Here is an 18,261-nt window from a genome sequence, read left to right as displayed (position 1 = left end):
AGATGCATGGTTGCACACGTCTGTCACTGCGCTCCCCAGGAGCAAGTGTGAGGAAGGCACAGCACACTGTCCCTGGGGAAGAGAAGGAGCCATTGGCCTTGGGGTCTGGAAAATTGAACAGCCACATGCAGAAAATGAAATTGGACCATCCTAACACCATACATTATAATCGACTGGAAATGGATGAAGAAGCATAATGTGAGAAAGGAATCCATCATAGTCCTTGAGGAGAGAACAGGTAGCAACTTCTTTGACCTCAGCAGCAGCAACTTCTTCCTAGGAACATCGCGAAAGGCAAGGGAAGCAAGGGCAAGAATGAACTATTGGGATTTCATCAGATCCAAAAGCTTTTGCACTGCAAAGGAAACAGTTAACAAAGCCAAAAGATCACTGTCAGAAGTTATCTGGGAGAAGATATTTGCAAATGACATACCAGATAAAGGGCCAGTATCCAAAATCTATAAAGAGCTTATCAAACTCAACACCCTAAAAACAAATAATCCAATGAAGAAATGGGCAGAGGACATGAACAGACATTTCTGCAAAGAATACATCCAAATGGCCAACAGACACATGAAAAAATGCTCCACACCACTCGGCATCAGGGAAATACAAATCAAAACCAGAATGAGATACCACCTCACACCGTTCAGAATGGCTAAAATGAACAAGTCCGTCAATGACAGATGCTGGCGAGGATGTGGAGTTAGGGCAACCCTCCTACACTGTATGTGGGAATGCAAGCTGGTGCAACCACTCTGGAAAACAGCGTGGACGTGCCTCAAAAAGCTGAAAATAGAACTACCCTATGACCCAGTGCTTGTAGTACTGGGTATATACCCTACAGATACAAACGTGGCATTCTGAAGGGGCACATGCACCCAAATGTTTATAGCAGCAATGTCCACAATAGTTAAACTATGGAAAGAAACTAAATGTCCTTCAACAGATGAATCAATAAATAAGATGTGGTATATATGTTCAATGGAATACTATGCAGCCATCAAAAGAAATGAAATCCTGCTATTTGTGATGACGTGGATGGAACTAGAGGGTATTATGCTTGGCGAAATAAATCAATCTGAGAAAGACAACTATCATATGATCTCCCTGATATGATGAAGTGGAGATGCAACATAGGCAGTTTCGGGCGTACGAAAAGAAAAATAAAAAAAGATGGTATTAGGAGGGAGACAAACCATAAAAGACTGAATCTCACAAAACAGACTGAGGGTTGCTGGGGGGAGGTGTGTTGGGGTATGGACATTGGAGAGGGCAGATGCTATGGTGAGTGATGGTGAGTGCTGTGAAATGTGAAAACCTGGTGATTCACAGACCTGTACCCCTAGGGATTAAAACACATTATATAAAAAATTTTTAAAAATAATTTAAAAAACCCATTAAAGAAAAAACACAGATTGCAAGCCCAGAGCTAATCTCATATTCAATCAAAACTTTTGAAAGTTTTCCCCTTAAAGATCAGAAGAAAGACAAGTGTGTCCATTTTCACTACTCTTATTTGACACAGTAGTGGATGTCCTAGCCAGAGAAACAAGGAACACAAAGAAACAAGAGACTCCAAAAAAAAAAAAAAAAAGGAAGAAGTAAAATTTTCTTTTTTTGGATAACATGAACTTACATGTTAAAAAATCCTAAAAAATTCACAAAAAATTTGAATAAACAAATTTAGTAAAATTACCAAATACAAGATCAATATATAAAAGAAAAGAATTTTGTTTTGTTTCTTTTTTTTTTTTATGGACTGCTTCCCAGTTTGTCATGTCATCCTTGTTCAGTGATCACGCTAATCTTCTCTGCATCATTCCAATTTTAGTATATGTGCTGCCAAAGTAAGCACAAGACAGGAGCATTTTAACATTCTAATGATGAACTATCTGAAAAAATAAAGAAAACAATCTAATTCACAATAGCATCAAAAATAATAAAATACTTAGGAATAGATTTAACTAAGAAGATTAAAGATCTGTACTCCATAAACTATGACATTGATAAAGAAATTGAAGGTGACAGAAATGGAAAGATAGCTCATATTTATGAATGGTAAGAATTAACATTGTTAAAATGTCCATACTACCGTAAACCATCTGTAAATCCAATTCCTATCAAAAATCCAATGTTAGGGGCGCCTGGGTGGCTCAGTGGGTTAAGCCGCTGCCTTCGGCTCTGGTCATGATCCCAGGGTCCTGGGATCGAGCCCCGCATCAGGCTCTCTGCTCAGCAGGAAGCCTGCTTCCTCTTCTCTCTCTGCCTGCCTCTCTGCCTGCTTGTCATCTCTCTCTGTCAAATAAATAAATTAAAAATCTTAAAAAAAATCCAATATTATTGTTTTACAGAAGTAAGTAAAGAATCCTAAAGTTTATATGAGACCATGAAAGACAACAAATAATCAAAGCAGTTCTGAGAAAGAATGAAGAAGGGAGATTACACTTCTTGATTTGAAACTATACTACAAAGCCCTCATGCTCAAAACAATAAAGTATACTGGCATAAAAACAGACCAATAAACAAGTAGAACAGAATTGAGAGTCCAGAAATAAATCCTTTCATACAGTCACCTAATATTTGACAGGGGCCAACATATGTAATGGGGAAAGATAGTCTGTTCAATAAATGATATTTAAAACTGAATAGTCACATAAACAGTATGAAAAGGGAACCTTATATCACTCATAAGTCTGAACTTGAAATAGATTAAAGACTTAAAGGTGATGCATGAAACTAAATTTCCTAAAGGAAAACATAGGAAAAATTCTCCTTGACATTGGTCTTGCCAATAGTTTTTTGGATACCAGACCAAAAACACAAGCAAAAAAAGCAAAAATAAATAAATGGTATTACATCAAACTAACGTTTCTGCATTGCCAAAAAAAGGGAGAGAGAATGAAAACACAATCCACAGAATGTAAGAAAATACTTACGAATCTTATATCTGAAAAGAGGTTAATAACCAACAGATACAAATAGAAAAAAATATATGATTAAAAAAATAGCAAAAGGATCTCAATAGACTTTTTTTTCAAAAAAGTTATATAAATGACCAACAGGAGCATTAAAAAGTGCTCAACGTAAAAATCTCAGGGCAAAGTCCTTATGTTGTTGTTGTTGTTGTTTACCTCTGAAAAACACAGCAAGATATTAGAATATATACTACCAAAAAATTGAAACTAACCAATTTTGGTAAATATTGGGGAAAACGGGGAACTTATGCACTGTAATAGGGATATAAATTTGTATGGAAAACAGTATGGAGATTATTCATATTATTAAAAGTAAAATTACCATATGATTCAGTAATCCCACTTCTAGGTATCTATCTAAAGAAAACGAAGTTCAAAGACATATCTGCACTCTTATGTTTATTATAAAATTATTAACTCTAAGCAAGAGATGGAAATAACTTCAGTATCCATTAATGGATGAATGAGTAAAATAAGTATGGTAAATATATACTACGGAATACTACTTAACCATGAAAAATTAAGAAATACTGCCATTTACAACAGCATGGATGGATCTTGAAGGTATTATTCTAAGTGAAATATTTCAAAGATTTTATATATTTTTTAAATTTATGTATTATGATATCCCTTACATACAGAATCTGAGGAAAAGGAAAACTAATGGAAACTTAGAGTTGAGTTGACAAGGGGTGAACCTGGGGTGGAGTAAGATGGTCAAAGGGTGCAAACTTGCAACTATAATATGAAAAAGTTCTGGGGATCTAATGTACAGCATGATGATCATAGTTAATAAGATATACATACTTTTTTTTATTGTGCTTCCCTTTAATAAACTTTGCATATATCACATTCTTACAAGTTGAAAGTTTATAGCAATCTTGTATAAAAGAGGTCTGCTGCCACCATTTTTCTAACAACATTTGTTCATTTTGTGTCTCTTTGTCACATGTTGGTAATTCTTGCAATATATCAAGTTTTTTCATTATTATTGTATTTGTTATGGTGATCTGTGATCAGTAATTATGACCCACTGAAAACTCAGAACTAGTGTACTTAAGGTATATACATTGATTTTCTTTAAAAACATAATGCTTTTGAACAGTGCAGTATAGTTTTTATTTTTTATATGCACTGGGAAACATAATTTTTTATATGCACTGGGAAACCAAAAAATATAATAATTTGACTTAGTTTATTGAGATAATCACTTTATTGAGGCAGTCTGGAACAAAACCCACAAGACCTCTGAAGTTTATCTCTACTATACTATATACATAAAAGTTGCTAAGAGAGTAGATCTTAAAATTCCTTACGATACATGCATAAAAAACAGTGGCAACTATACGAGATAGTAGATGTATTAACATTTTTGTGTAGATTATATTGCAATAAAGATGTATACCAATTTATCAAATTGTACAAAATTTACACAATGTTAAAAGTTTGCAATGTTATAAGAAATCATTTCTTAAATTTACAAATATGTCGATTTTTTTCAATAAAGCTGGAAAAAACTTTTTGTAGAATTAATCTATTTTTCAAAAAAGGAAGTAAGGCAGTAGAAACTGCAACTAACTCTGAAATAATAGAATATAAAATCCATTTTTGGTATATACACTGTGACAAAAACTATTACTTACTTTACAATGGAGGAGTACTTATGAAGCATGAAGGATGGTCTATATAAAAGGCTGAAAGAGCTCAGTTTTAAGGTTTAAATTTAAAATCTTCTTTTGAAATACTAAACTGACCACCCAGTGTTCCAAACATCAATGTCTTAACTGCATGAATTTATTTCATACAACTCTATAATCTAGTTTCATAAGAAAGCAGCATGCAAAGTTTGAATAAGACAGACTTGCTTAAGTTTCTTTATGTTCAACAGTAAAGGATACCTCCTTAAAAACAAATAGAAGAAAAATCAGCATATTTATTATGATAATTATTATTCATAAGGAGATTCATATTGAATTAGGGAATATATATCCTCAGAGGGGGTAAAGTAAAATGAAATTTATGTTGGTAAATGTGTCTAATAATAGTCAATACAATGCCTCAATATAAATGAATATTACCATTTTGAACAATTTAATTACTATTACTAGAATTATTATAAGTATAAAAATAGCTATCATTTTAGCATGGAATATGAGACTCTCATGCTCCATGCTTCATCACATCCACACAACAACGCTGCATAATAAGTATTATCATCACCATTTCATGGGTGAAAAAACTGAGGCCAACACATTTAGATAACTGGTTTATGATTACATGGGTAGCAAAAATGCATCACACTAATTTAGGCTTTATGATTTCAGAATTGTACTCTTTCCACTGCACATTCTATTACTCTGTAAATACTTGGCCTGTTTTCATTTGGTTCTTTAATTTTATTCATGTGGTGATGGCTTAAAGCTTCCTTTAAAGGAAGCTTAAAAATTTCATTTAACCAAAAGCTCCCAAGAATTAAAAATGCCACGGATCTAATGTAGACATGGATATCATTAGTTAATGGGTAACTATATATTTTCCACCCTAGTGAGATAACAATCAGAGTATTTTTCTAAGTTTTAGTCTCTCAGTGTTAAAAAGGACTTTGTTAAAATAGAAATATTTAGACAAAGGTGATCAAAAGTCTGAATCAGGTCACCTTAAGGTAAATATTAGGAACCTGAGGAAACAAATGGAGATTTGAACACTGAGCTATGATATAATGAATGGTTTCAAGTATTTAGTAGAGTATAGAAAAGCCCTTTAAAGCCTGGTCTTAGCCTAGCATTGCAGCTTCTGGGATATCTGTCTATCTATCATCTATCTATCTAGATATAAATTTGAAAACTTTTTTAACTTAAAGATTTTGAGAAATAGAACATAATCAGCACCATAGAAGATCTGTTTCTGATAACAACCTAGCCCCTCCTCCCAGTTTGTTAATATTCTCTCTTATTTAATGTAACATTGTGCAAATAGACCACTACTGAACTGCCGTTATGAATGAAATAGCTATAATCATCTGTTTGCATATCCTGGTGAAAATATTCATTTAGTTCCATGTTGTATTTCTAGGAATGGACCAAATTTTTATTTTTATTTTTAAGTTTTCTAAATATTGTCCAACTTACCTCAAATGTTTTTATTATGGGCACTTTCATTCTTTCACATTCTTGCAAGGCAATTTTACTGTTGCCCAATATGGTAAGTGTGTAATAGTATGTCATTTCAGGTTTTAATTTATTTTTAATTTAATTTAATTTAATTCCAGATTCATAATAAAGATAAACAGTTTTTATATATGAGTGGCCATTTGGATTACCCTTTCTGTAAAGTACATGCTCAAATCTTTTGATATCTTAACACTGTGTCATACTGACTTCTTTAATAGTAGATTTTCTGAATGAACTTTTAGCTGTGTAGGTCTTCTCTATTTTATTTTGAACTTGTTTTCATTTCAAAATCTTTATATTTATTTTCATAATCTGCTTTTATTTTGCTTTGTCTATTATCTATCTATCTATCTATCTATTTATTTGCAAGCAAGAGAGAGTGAGCAAGTGAGAGTGCAGGGAGGGATAGAAAAAGAAGGGAAAAGAATCTTAAGCAGGCTCCAGGCTCAGCACAGAGCCCAACTCTGGGCTCTATTTCACAACCATGACATCATGACCTGAGCCAAATTGAAAGAGATAAAATAAAATTAAGGTGTTAAAAAAAAAGGAAAAAGAATTGGAGGTTTAATTAAGTGAGCCACCCAGGCACCCCTGTGGTATCTTAAATTAGCTGTCATATCTTTAAAGTTCTAGAGTATCCATTTGGTTCATTTATAAAACCTTTCTCAATATCATTTTTAGTGTCAGTTTTTTGTTCAATTTGCTTCCCCTTTCATTTCTTTGAGCAGAGTAATCAAGCCATTTTACAATCTTTATTGATCATTTTAACATCATACTTAATCCCATTTTTGTCTATCAAATCTTGTTAATGGTTTTTCTTTGTGTGCTTTGTTACATTTTGCTATGTTCAAGACATTATATTTGAAACTCTTATTGAGTAGGGATAATTAAGAGCTATAATAACGGTATGGTCCTCCTTGGTAGGATTTTCTCTTATATCTGAGACTCTACAAGACAATCATACTCCAAATTCAGTGATTGGCTTTCTCAGTTTACACAGAAGGCAAGGTAGGCTATAGTCTTATTTCTGCTTCTCCTTGTGCTTTGGGGATCTCAAGTTAAATTTGGGTTGTACCAAAGTCCTCAAATTTGATTGCTGCTGGATTTGTTTCTCTAGTATCAAGAGTCTATTAACAACACAGCTCAGTGTGTTTTAGCAGTTTCAAATGCTCTCATAGCTAAAATGGCTTCAGGGCATATATCTCTAGGCTCTCATTGTATTTCGTATTTTGGCCCAGTAATCCCTCACTTATTTTTATAATCATTCTGATATTTTTAACTTTAAAAGCTATTTTGTCTGGATTTTTAGTTGTCTTAAGTAGGAGTTTTTAGATCACCATTACTAGAAGCAACAACAAATATACATGAAAATATCTGCAGTAGTTTATCACATCTTTATGGCTTTGAACTTCCATAAGCTGAGGCATCCTTCTCTAATCACTTAGGCAAACTCCAATTTACCCTTTAATACAACCCAAGAATTGCTTCATTTAAGAACATGTTCAGGGATGACTCTTCCCCACTGTTCTTACCAACATTCCCACACACTCTTTGCTACCCACACCTTGTTTATGAACTTTCATGAGGTATATCAGCGTGACCAGAATTTTGCTCTATTGTATTTTTGTCCTTTAGAGCTTTAATTAAATATGAATTCCATAGAAAGTCTGTCCCTTTTCTTTCAAACCTGGGTTAGTTATTTCTTCTCATTCTTTGTCAGAAGTTACTTTATTAGAGAAACTTATAGCTCTATTGTGACTTTGGAGCCTTTACAGTTTTTCGACTGGAAAAATCACCCATCCCTGAGATTTTTACGCAGCTTCCTAGCTGATATTATTCAGAAATCTGTTCAAAACAGACTTTTTCAGGGAGGCCCTTTCGGACCACTCAGTTAAAAAACCTCTTCTCAATCACTGCTCTTTTAAAAATGTGCTTATTTAGTTCAAATATGCATCTCTATTAAAGAAAAAGCAGTACGATTTTTTTTTTAAAGTTGGCTTACCTATTATCTATCTCTCCCATTAAAATGATTCCTCTGGCCTGGGGTTTTGTTGTGCTCATTTTAGGCCAGGCACTCAATAAATTGTCTCTGAATGATTGAATTGTTTGACTCCCTTGCTAGATTCTCAACTTCATGAGGCCAAGGATTGTTCTATTCAGTCCTTCTTTATCCTCAATGTCTGTTATATTGCAGTCACTTACGTGACTAATGGGAAAAATCACAGAAAGAAAGAGTTAAAACTACAGAAAAACCCTGTAGGTTCAATAACACAAAGCTTTCTAAAATTATTTAGCCCAGGAATTGAATACTGGCTGCACTTTTGATTTTTTTTAAATGGTATTGAATTTAATTTAAATGGAAATACTGGAATGGTAGAATAATAAAAAAATTATAAAAGCAACTTGCTCCTTAAAGTAAGAATTATATAGGGCATCTCTTCTAGAAGCAAAATTTTCAAATGTCAAACATCTGAAAGCATAGAAGGAGAAGTAAGAGTGTGAATTGTACTTCAATGCTCTTTTCTTTATATTCAGCAAACAGCTTCATTCACACACCTTTCCAATTTTTTCAACTCTTTTGACAAAGCCTTCAGAGGAGTTACTGCTGATGACAACCATCACAGCCTAACAGGAGAAATTTTATAAAGAAAAATAATAGCATGTTTTTCCCAAATTGTTAAGGATATGGTGAAGCTCTGTCGGATTCAAAGGAGGAATGTGCAATTCCATGCTATATATAATAATAACTTGTTTTAATAGTGGCTTTGCAATTTTTCAGATATATCCTTTTACTGAAACCACTATCAAATAAACAAAAACAAACAAATGAACAGGGGTTCGAGACAGAAATTATCTAATCTAAAAATAGCACATGTTCACAGAATACACAACACATATCCCAAGTACTACTATAGGCTTCAAGTAATAGTCAAAACAATAGTAAAAATGATTCAGACCACACCAGTCAAATCATAAATGGGACCTTAACTGTAAATCCTTATCTTTAGATCAAAGCGGGTAATTGGGGGCTGAAGATACATTATAGAACTAATATGTTATAGAACTCCTCTGAAATGAGTCATTTATTCCATCACTTTTCCTGCACAGCTGCTGACCCATGTTTTGGTTCCTGGAAATAGCTGCTACCCTGTCATACTTCTTAAAAGCACATATATTGATAACTCTACTCATTCCTCCATTCCTCTGTGACTGTCACTGTGTTAAAATGTGGAGTCAGCTGACTCACTTGTGATGGTAATAAAGTAGACGAGTTTGCAAAGTATTTTGTTATTTCTAAAAATGCAAAAACCAAATTACATTGAAATCATAAGGGGTGTTTCAGGGAGAGCTGTAGGATGTGGTTTCTTGTGTAATCCACAGAGATTAGCTCCAACACATATTTAAACTCTCCTCTAGGAGCAACCTTAGTGGTAAAGCAAGAAGATAAACAGATGTAAACACACCCTGGCACAAAATTATCACTTATGTTTGGCTTCCTAGTCTCCTCGTGTTACTTATTTATCTTAACTTCTCTCTGAAATCAGGGAACACAGAATCTCAATCAGTTGACATTTTTCTACTGAATTACCCAATAGTCTGATCATACCCCAAGACTTTTTTAAATTATTTCACTCATAATCCCAAATCTGCTTTGCTTCCTCATCTTAGTACACTGTAATTTGATTTCAAAATGAGGACAGTTGTCAGTAATGCCACATTCATTCATCTATTTTACAATTCCATGTGCTTATAACTATGAAGATATGTTAATAACATCCATTCCAATAAGCCACCCTAAATTTATTATCATGAAACAAGACCTCAAGAAAGAGAATTCAAAATCATCCATGTATTTGCAACTTATTGCAATAAAGACTTTATCAATAGACTTCCTGTGCACATGGTGGTCAAATTGCTGGTGAAAACCAGCCAGATCTATTACAAGCCTTCTCATGGCTTCTATGTAACCCAAGTGAGCCTTTATTGATACTGGGAAGGGATAAAGCAGAGAAGGGATAAACAGTGCTGTAAGAATTGGCTAGACAAAAGTAATGACTCTCATTACAAAGTGAGTATTTTAAAGCAAAAGAGCCTGTTGGGAATATTGTTTTATAAAATAGTGGTTTTTTTAAATTAACTTTTTAAAATTCAATTAGGTAACATATAGTGTACCATTAGTTTCAAATGTAGATTTCAGTTATTCATCCATAGCATATAATAGCTAATGCTCAGTACTTACTGTGATAGCTTCTTGAAAGCAGAATTTTAACCCACTGAGCCACCCAGGCGCCCTTGAAAGCAGAATTTTAGATCACATTTTCTGATTACTTCCATGTCGTACAACACTTTCCTGCTAGCAACCTTCAAAACATACTGTTTGTTAGAGGAATTTCTTTAATAATAAATAAATAGAAATTTATTTAAATTTATAAATATATAAAATAAATAGGAATTTATTTAAATTTATTTAAATATTGCACACTGTTTCATTGTTCATAAATAAGGTGATGATATTATAGCCATTAGTTGATAGCACTGATATATCACTTTCTTTTTACTTCTCAGTGCATTCTCTTTACACAAAATAGATATATATTTTAAAAGAATCTGAATCTGTGGCAAACTTGTAAAAATCCCTATACAGTAAAGTTTATCATTTTAAGTAATCTCAATTATCTTCCTCAATTGTGATAGTATATCCTTCTATCTAGGCCAGATATTGTATAAGGGATTTGAAAAGACATACTTTTCTAAATTTCACTTTTCTCATCTGCAAAATGCTTATCATATCCTACAATAAAATACACTTACAATTTTTTGATGAAAATTTATTTATTTATTTTAAGATTTTATTTCTTTCTCAGAGAGAGTGGGCGAGAGAGCAAGCACAGGCAGACAGAATGGCAGGCAGAGGCAGAGGGAGAAGCAGGCTCCCGGCCGAGCAAGGAGCCCGATGCGGGACTCGATCCCAGGACGCTGGGATCATGACCTGAGCCAAAGGCAGCTGCTTAACCAACTGAGCCACCCAGGCGTCCCTTTTGATGAAAATTTAATCTGTATAAACAATATATTTGCTGTAATGCGTGGTTCATGGAAAACATCTTATTTAATTATAAGCAACAACAGTATTAGAAATTAAGTAAATGTGTCTATAATATTTAAAGTTTTAACACATAATTCCACTGCTTTGCCTTATTTTCTCAAATCCCTTTACCACTTTCACTGACAGAGTTAAATGTACTTTTTCTACTAGTAGCCAGCTCTTTGTCTTTTGTCAGAAAGATGCCCTTGTGAATTATTTATAATAGAGATATTAGCAATAATAATAATAATAATAATAATAAATAGCAATGAAAATGTTAAAAAAAAGTTTTCTTAACTAATTAGGGTTCTTAGACATCAATTAGAGGAACCACCTCGGGCAAGCAAATTAATCTGCAAGACATTCCCAGAATTAACAAGTCAGTCAGATACAGGGTTGTCCGTAGACTGAAAGGTGAAGCAAAAGGACTAGGTTTGGAAAATAGGTAAGGACAGTGAAAAAAGTGATCAAATTTTGGGGCAAAATAAATTCTTAGGTGTCCTTTCAATGGAGTCCTGTTCATTATGCAGCAGAAACTCTAGAGATTATCTCAATCCATTGGAGTCACCCTGTTTATTAGCATGCTATTGACAAAGTTATTTACAAACTGTAGAGCAAGAGGTTATAATGGAGAAAACTGATGGTAATGCACAGGATTCTTGTTAACAATAATGCAAGTTAGTGATTTTTCATTAGAAAACATAAATTCTATAACCCAAATTATGGGCCCAGAGCACTTCTGCTGCACAACTCTGCTTATATCCCAAATAACCATGTGAACTAGTTTTAATATCTGCTTCTCTTATTAATTTTTGAATAAAAATTCTTGACACAAGTATTTTATAATTGTGTGATAACCATGCATTTAATTTCTTGGAGAACAAAACACACTTTAGCATAACTAGGTTCGTTCACAGAACCAGCCTTGATAACACACTTCTATATGTTAGAAATGATGTAATAAATGTAGAATATTGGGCACTTGTTTGGTATTCTTTGCCATGTTTTGCACTATCTAAAAAGAGATCAGTGAACTTGGACTGGAGTTAGTAGACATGGAAGAAAATAAAAAATTTCAGAGAAGAATACTCTGTGGTCCACAACCTAAACGGGCTAGGATTCCCATCATTTGGATCCCTGTAGCTTTACAAAAGTCAATTAAATTTTTGTATCTCCGATTAAAGTTGATTCCCCAGTACTTTTTCAAACATCTCTTGTAAAGTATTGTTTCCCAGAAAAAAAGGGATTTTGCACATGTATCTGCCTTTGTCTCTGGTCATGATCTCAGTCAGGATCCTGGGATCGAGCCCCATTTTGGGCTTCCTGCTCATTAGGGAGTATATTTCTCAGTCTCTCTCTGCAGCTACATCCCCCTGCCCCACTCATGCTCTCTCTCTCTCAAATAAATAAATACAATATTTAATTTTTTAATTAAAAATAAGATAAATAAAATAAAATAAAAAGTCTGGTCTTACTGCCCCATTTAGCTCCTTTTGTTTTTTTGAGTTGTATTTAAAGCAGCATGAGAGAACATGAGGCTCTCAAACTTTAAAAAAAAAAAGGGAAAATTGAGTTTTGTTAGGATTTAAGATCTTGTCTGCTAGAAAAAAACGTTGGCTTTGTTAACATGTGAAAATCAACAAAAGAGAATAAGATCGAATTCTAATAATTTTTGTAGAAATTAAAAATTTCCTCCAACCCAATTACATACAGACCCATTAAGTAAATTCATTCCAATGTCCCAAACCAACCTTTTCTAATAGTAATGCATCTGTGTAAACAGGGTCAACCCAAGGAATAAATAAATATTATTATTTTTTTCCCTGTCTCTTCCACAGTCACATCTGGGTATATTGGTAGCATGCCAATTATCTATCTTATAAGACATGATATCATAAGGAAGGGTATTCTGTCCATTTGGAACAACTGAAAATCATTGTAATTTTATCTTGGTGCAGTAACTTGAGATGGCACAGTGTGGGTTATGAATATATTTTATTTTTTTTACTGGGAAGAAGAGATTATAGAGATATTGGTTATCCAAGAGAGACTGACAGGTGTTGATAGTTGCCAGGTCAATATCCATCTACTCTTTCCTTTAATATCAGAAAGCACTGAGGGATTGACAACAAGGAAACTTAAAACAACATCAAATATTTTATTGTCTCTTTTCTAGTTACATTGTAACCTTATGACAAAGTATCAGTCGTACAAGATATCATTCTCTTTTACCTCTATCTTTCTGCCAGAAATGTGGGCTTAATAGTGAGAACTCCAACAGCAATTTTTTCAACTGTGAATAAAAAGCCATGAAAACCTCTAAGATAGTTCACTTGACTTTCTTAAGACTCTGAACCAACACCAGAAAACACTCTCCGTAGTCTTCTTGTTAAATGAAAAATATGGTTAAACCACTTTTGACAGTCTACTACCTACAGCAAACTGTAAATCTTAATTGAAATATGTCCTCTCAGCTGTGCTTAAGCAACTGAGTCCTGAGCTTTTTAGGTTTTCAGTCTGAAAGAGTACACCTCGGGTGCTCTGAAAGGGAAGAGAAAGGACACCCTGTTCTCCATATAACTTAAAGAAGAGAAATCTGTGCATTTAAGTGGGCCATATAAAATTTATCAAGCAATTATCTCCTAACTCCTTCCTATCCAAATTACCTGATATGCTCTCCCTACTCCTTTATTCCACGTTACTGCCTTTTCCAGGATTCTGTATCACATCACAGCATGTCTTCTGTTATTTCCTTCTTGCAAGCTAGTTTTGTTTTCTCCATCTAAAAAAATCAACAATCATTGTGTATTTCAATTCCCATTTTCCTCAAATGCATTGATTCTTCTTATCTATTACTCTTTTCTCATACTCAGTGTCTTTGTCTTTATGGGGTTTGTACTTTGCTTTTCCCCATTCTTTACTGCCATTATATAATCAAATCTAATAACTTCTTAGAGAAAGTTAAAAATTCCTGCATAGCCACACGTGAACACAAAGTCACTGATTTTTAGCAAACCTATAAGGTAGTCAGACATCCATTCAATTTCTTTTTAAGATTTTATTTATTTATTTGACAGAGAGGGATGAAAAGCAGGCAGAGAGGCAGGCAGAGAGAGAGAGGAGGAAGCAGGCTCCCTGCTGAGCAGAGAGCCTGATTTGGGGCTCGGTCCCAGGACCCTGGGATCATGACCCGAGCCGAAGGCAGCGGCTTAACCCACTGAGCCACCCAGGCGTCCCTCCATTCAATTTCTTAACTGAGTCCCAAATGCATCCTGACTTCTAACCTAAACCTAAGTTCTACTTCTTACACGTTGTTATATGACCAAATTCTTTCAGTTCAGTATTTTGTAACATTTAAATATTAGTCAATTGATGCTTTGTTTGTGTATTTCTATGAAAATAATTTGAATACTGTAGATTTATTGTTATATTTATAGGTTTATAATCAAAGTTTCATCAGTTGAAGTTTTTGGAAATTTCAGATATAATGATTAACCTAAAATGATACTGCCTCAAATCCCTCTGATATCAAGGCCCAACTCCTGATTATAGCCAAACCTGTGGTGGATAGTTCCATGGGAAATTGCAGTTACTTAACAGTGATAGCATCTCATGTTCTCTCTCTCATTTTAGAATGTCTCCAACACAACCCAAAAGTGTAGGAGAGTTAATGTCCTCTGAGGACAGCTCTCAGTGAAGTGGAAATAAGAACCATAGGTAAAATTGTCAGTTTTCAGGTCTTCATGAGGACAACTTAAAGAAGTTTCTCAGGACCTTTCAGTAAAAGCAAGCCTTCATTTTCTATCCACAACAATTATATCAACAATGTACCTCTTTGACAAAGTTGCTTCTTCACTGTATCACTTTCCCATTCTTTTCTACCTTGGATAATCTCCCAGATAAACTAACAGTACTCAAATCCTTTGTCCTACTCTTTGCTCTCAGGATAAATGGAGCCAAAAGACTTAGATTAATATCAAGTTCTGAATGGGATCTTAGAGCTATTTCTGTCCAGATTTTCATAAACATAGGGACCTTTGAATTATCAGGCTATAAATAAGTTCTAAATGGAGGGGGCAAAAGCAAAAAGTAGAAATTTTTATGTTTGATTTTTAATCATGATTAATTGACTTTATTGATTATTAAAAATACTAACATTATAAAAGTGTGGATCTTTGTAAAACAATGTCTTAATGTAAGAAAGAAGTTGCATAGTCCTTTTGAGAATATTAAACCAAGTGTTCAGGTGCCATCTAATTTCTTGTTTAATCCAGAACTTTGGTGTGCATCATCTTGAGGAATAGGATTTTGAAGTCCAGACAGACTAACAGAAAACTGATCCAAATGTGTGTGTTTATATTTCTGCTTTTGTTGTAAAAATCAAAGTGTGATTGCTGGTTTAAAATGGCAAAACTAATAATGTTCATGGACTCGATTATAAATTTTCTAATTGTATGGGAAGAATCCAACAAAGATAGAATTAATTGATTTGCAAATCCTCAAAGAGCTACAGGATCAGGTAGTGGTATGTTCTGATTCAACAGCATCATAATGCACCATTTTATATGTGTGGCTAATGGATATTTTCATGAATGTTTGCTAGCTAGTCAGCCAATACAGAGAAATATTAGGTAGCGTAATTACTCACAGTTGTGTTTAATAAAATGAGAGAAATTATCAAATGACACTAATAATAATAATCCTATAGCAGGCTAAATAATTCAATGATAATTTCAAGTATTAATCTAGCTTTCTTCCCTGATTATGACTCTTCTCTCCTTTATCATAATGGGAGTAGCAGATTGTCTGCAATGAATTGTGAAAACGCAGCAGTGACTTTGGCAGTGAAGGCCTCCCATCAATTTTGATAGGTTAAAATGATTCTGGTTGGTCTTGAGCAAATGTGTCAATTTTTTTTTTCTGTGTGTGTCATAAAAGAAAGAAGCAATAGTAAATTCTTGCTGTTATTCCATGGAGCCAATAAAATCGTACTGCCAACAAGAGGCTGTTGACACCGTAAGTGTAGTTAACTGTCTTGAAATACTAGGCCTGGAAATAAAATCCCAATATTTCACATAACCTCTTTTTTATAAAAGAAAAAAACAAAACAAAACAAAACAACTATACTGCTTACATTTAGGGCCCTGCTGTTGTGTAACTATTTTTGAACATATCTACTGTAAGTGTATATATATATATATATTTTCTGTGCAATAAATTCATTTAGAGATAAATTTTGATTGCAAATTATTTTGGGGGAGGCATGGTATTTGTGGCTAGTCTCACAAGTAAAAAGGACTAAAAGAAAGAAGAAAAACATTTTTTATTACAGCATATTTACATCTGTCCAAAGTACTTATTTACTATAATACTGACTAATGTATAATACTGTACACAAAGAAAGAAGTTAAATGAGTTATAATTCAGTCAATGTATAGCTGGCCATTTTAAAACTTACCACTGAATCTTTCTGGTATGAAATGTGATATCTGGCAATCTGGTCCAGTTCATTACATCAGGTCATTTGTATGTTCTTATTACCATTTTGATAGCATAGCACATTTTATAACCCAGACATTTTACAATGGAACTATGATGCATGTATTTTCAAAAGTATAGACATACATGAAGCTATGAGGTCAAAAAAGATGAATGTCCGTAGTACCATATAGACTCAACAAATAAAAGTGTCCAAGGGTCTGAGTGTGACTTATGAATATTGTATAAGATTAGGCCAACATGTGGTTTTGATATAAATAATCTGTTCTTAAATTAGAATTACAATCATTGAGTACAGTGTTGAAAATGGCAGATAGATTTTAGCTATCTTTGCTCACTAGGGAAAATGGAAAAATGTTTAGTTTGGTCAGATTTTCACTTAACTTCTGAAAAATCTTACGTTTGAGAGAACCCTTCTGAAATAAGAATCCTTAAAGACATAACCCCTTTGGCACAAGTTTTCAAGAAACTTGTTTGATGTTGTAGACAATTCTATAGCACACGTACTGTTCTAGATGTTTCATGCCAATAATATGTAAGCCATACCAAGGCTACATATACATATAGAGATGTTCCTCAGCTTACAAGGGGGCTATGTACAGAGAAACACATAAAAAATTGAAAATGCATTTAATACCCCTAAACAATCAAATATCATAGCTTACCTTAAGCTTATTTAAACATACTCAGAACACTTACATTTGCCTGCATTTGGGCAAAATCATCTTAAGCAAAGCCTATTTTATAACAAAGTATCAAATATCACATGCAATTTATTAAATATTACACTAAAAAAAGAAGAATATATATATTCTATATATATGTTCTATATATAGAATGCTTGTAAGAATATCAGGTGTTCACCCCTGTAATCTTCTAGCTGACTGGGAGCTGTGGCTCACTGCCGCTGCCCAGCATCACAAGATGGCACCATATAGAACAAGAGTTTCAGGTGGTAGGTGTTGTAAATTTTACCCAAACTGACATTGGTCAAACTCGTTTTTGTCATCATATATATCAAGTAGTTTTCTCGGGTTTATTTTTAGAATATCCTTGTATAATGAATATTTACACTGATATCTAGTATAAAAATCTTGCAATTTAACATTAGAAACATTAAGATATTGAAAATCAATCTATTTCTTTAATTCATTGAAGACATTTTTGGCTTGTTTCCAGTACTTTCTTACTGGTTAAAAAGTGAATTTGAAGTAGTCTGGATTTCATTATTATATGGCACTTTCCCTTTGATGAATACAAAGACGATATTCTATATTAGCTATCTGAGAAGAATTTATTTTTTTAATTTTATTTATTTGTAAGAGAGAGAGTGAGAGAGAGCACAAGCAGGGGGAGCAGCAGGATGAGGGAGAAGCAAACTCCCGGCTAAGCAGGGAATCTGTTGCAGAACTGAGTCCCAGGACCCTAAGATCATGACCCGAGCTAAAGGCTCAGGCGTTTAACTGACTGAGCCACCCAGGTGTCCCAATCTGAGAAGAGTTCTGTATGCTATTCCTATTAATATGCAGTT

Source organism: Mustela nivalis (genome assembly GCF_964662115.1).
Source record: "Mustela nivalis genome assembly, contig: HAP1_SCAFFOLD_158, whole genome shotgun sequence".
Taxonomy (NCBI): Eukaryota; Metazoa; Chordata; class Mammalia; order Carnivora; family Mustelidae; genus Mustela; species Mustela nivalis.
Note: the sequence above shows the minus strand (reverse complement) of the source record.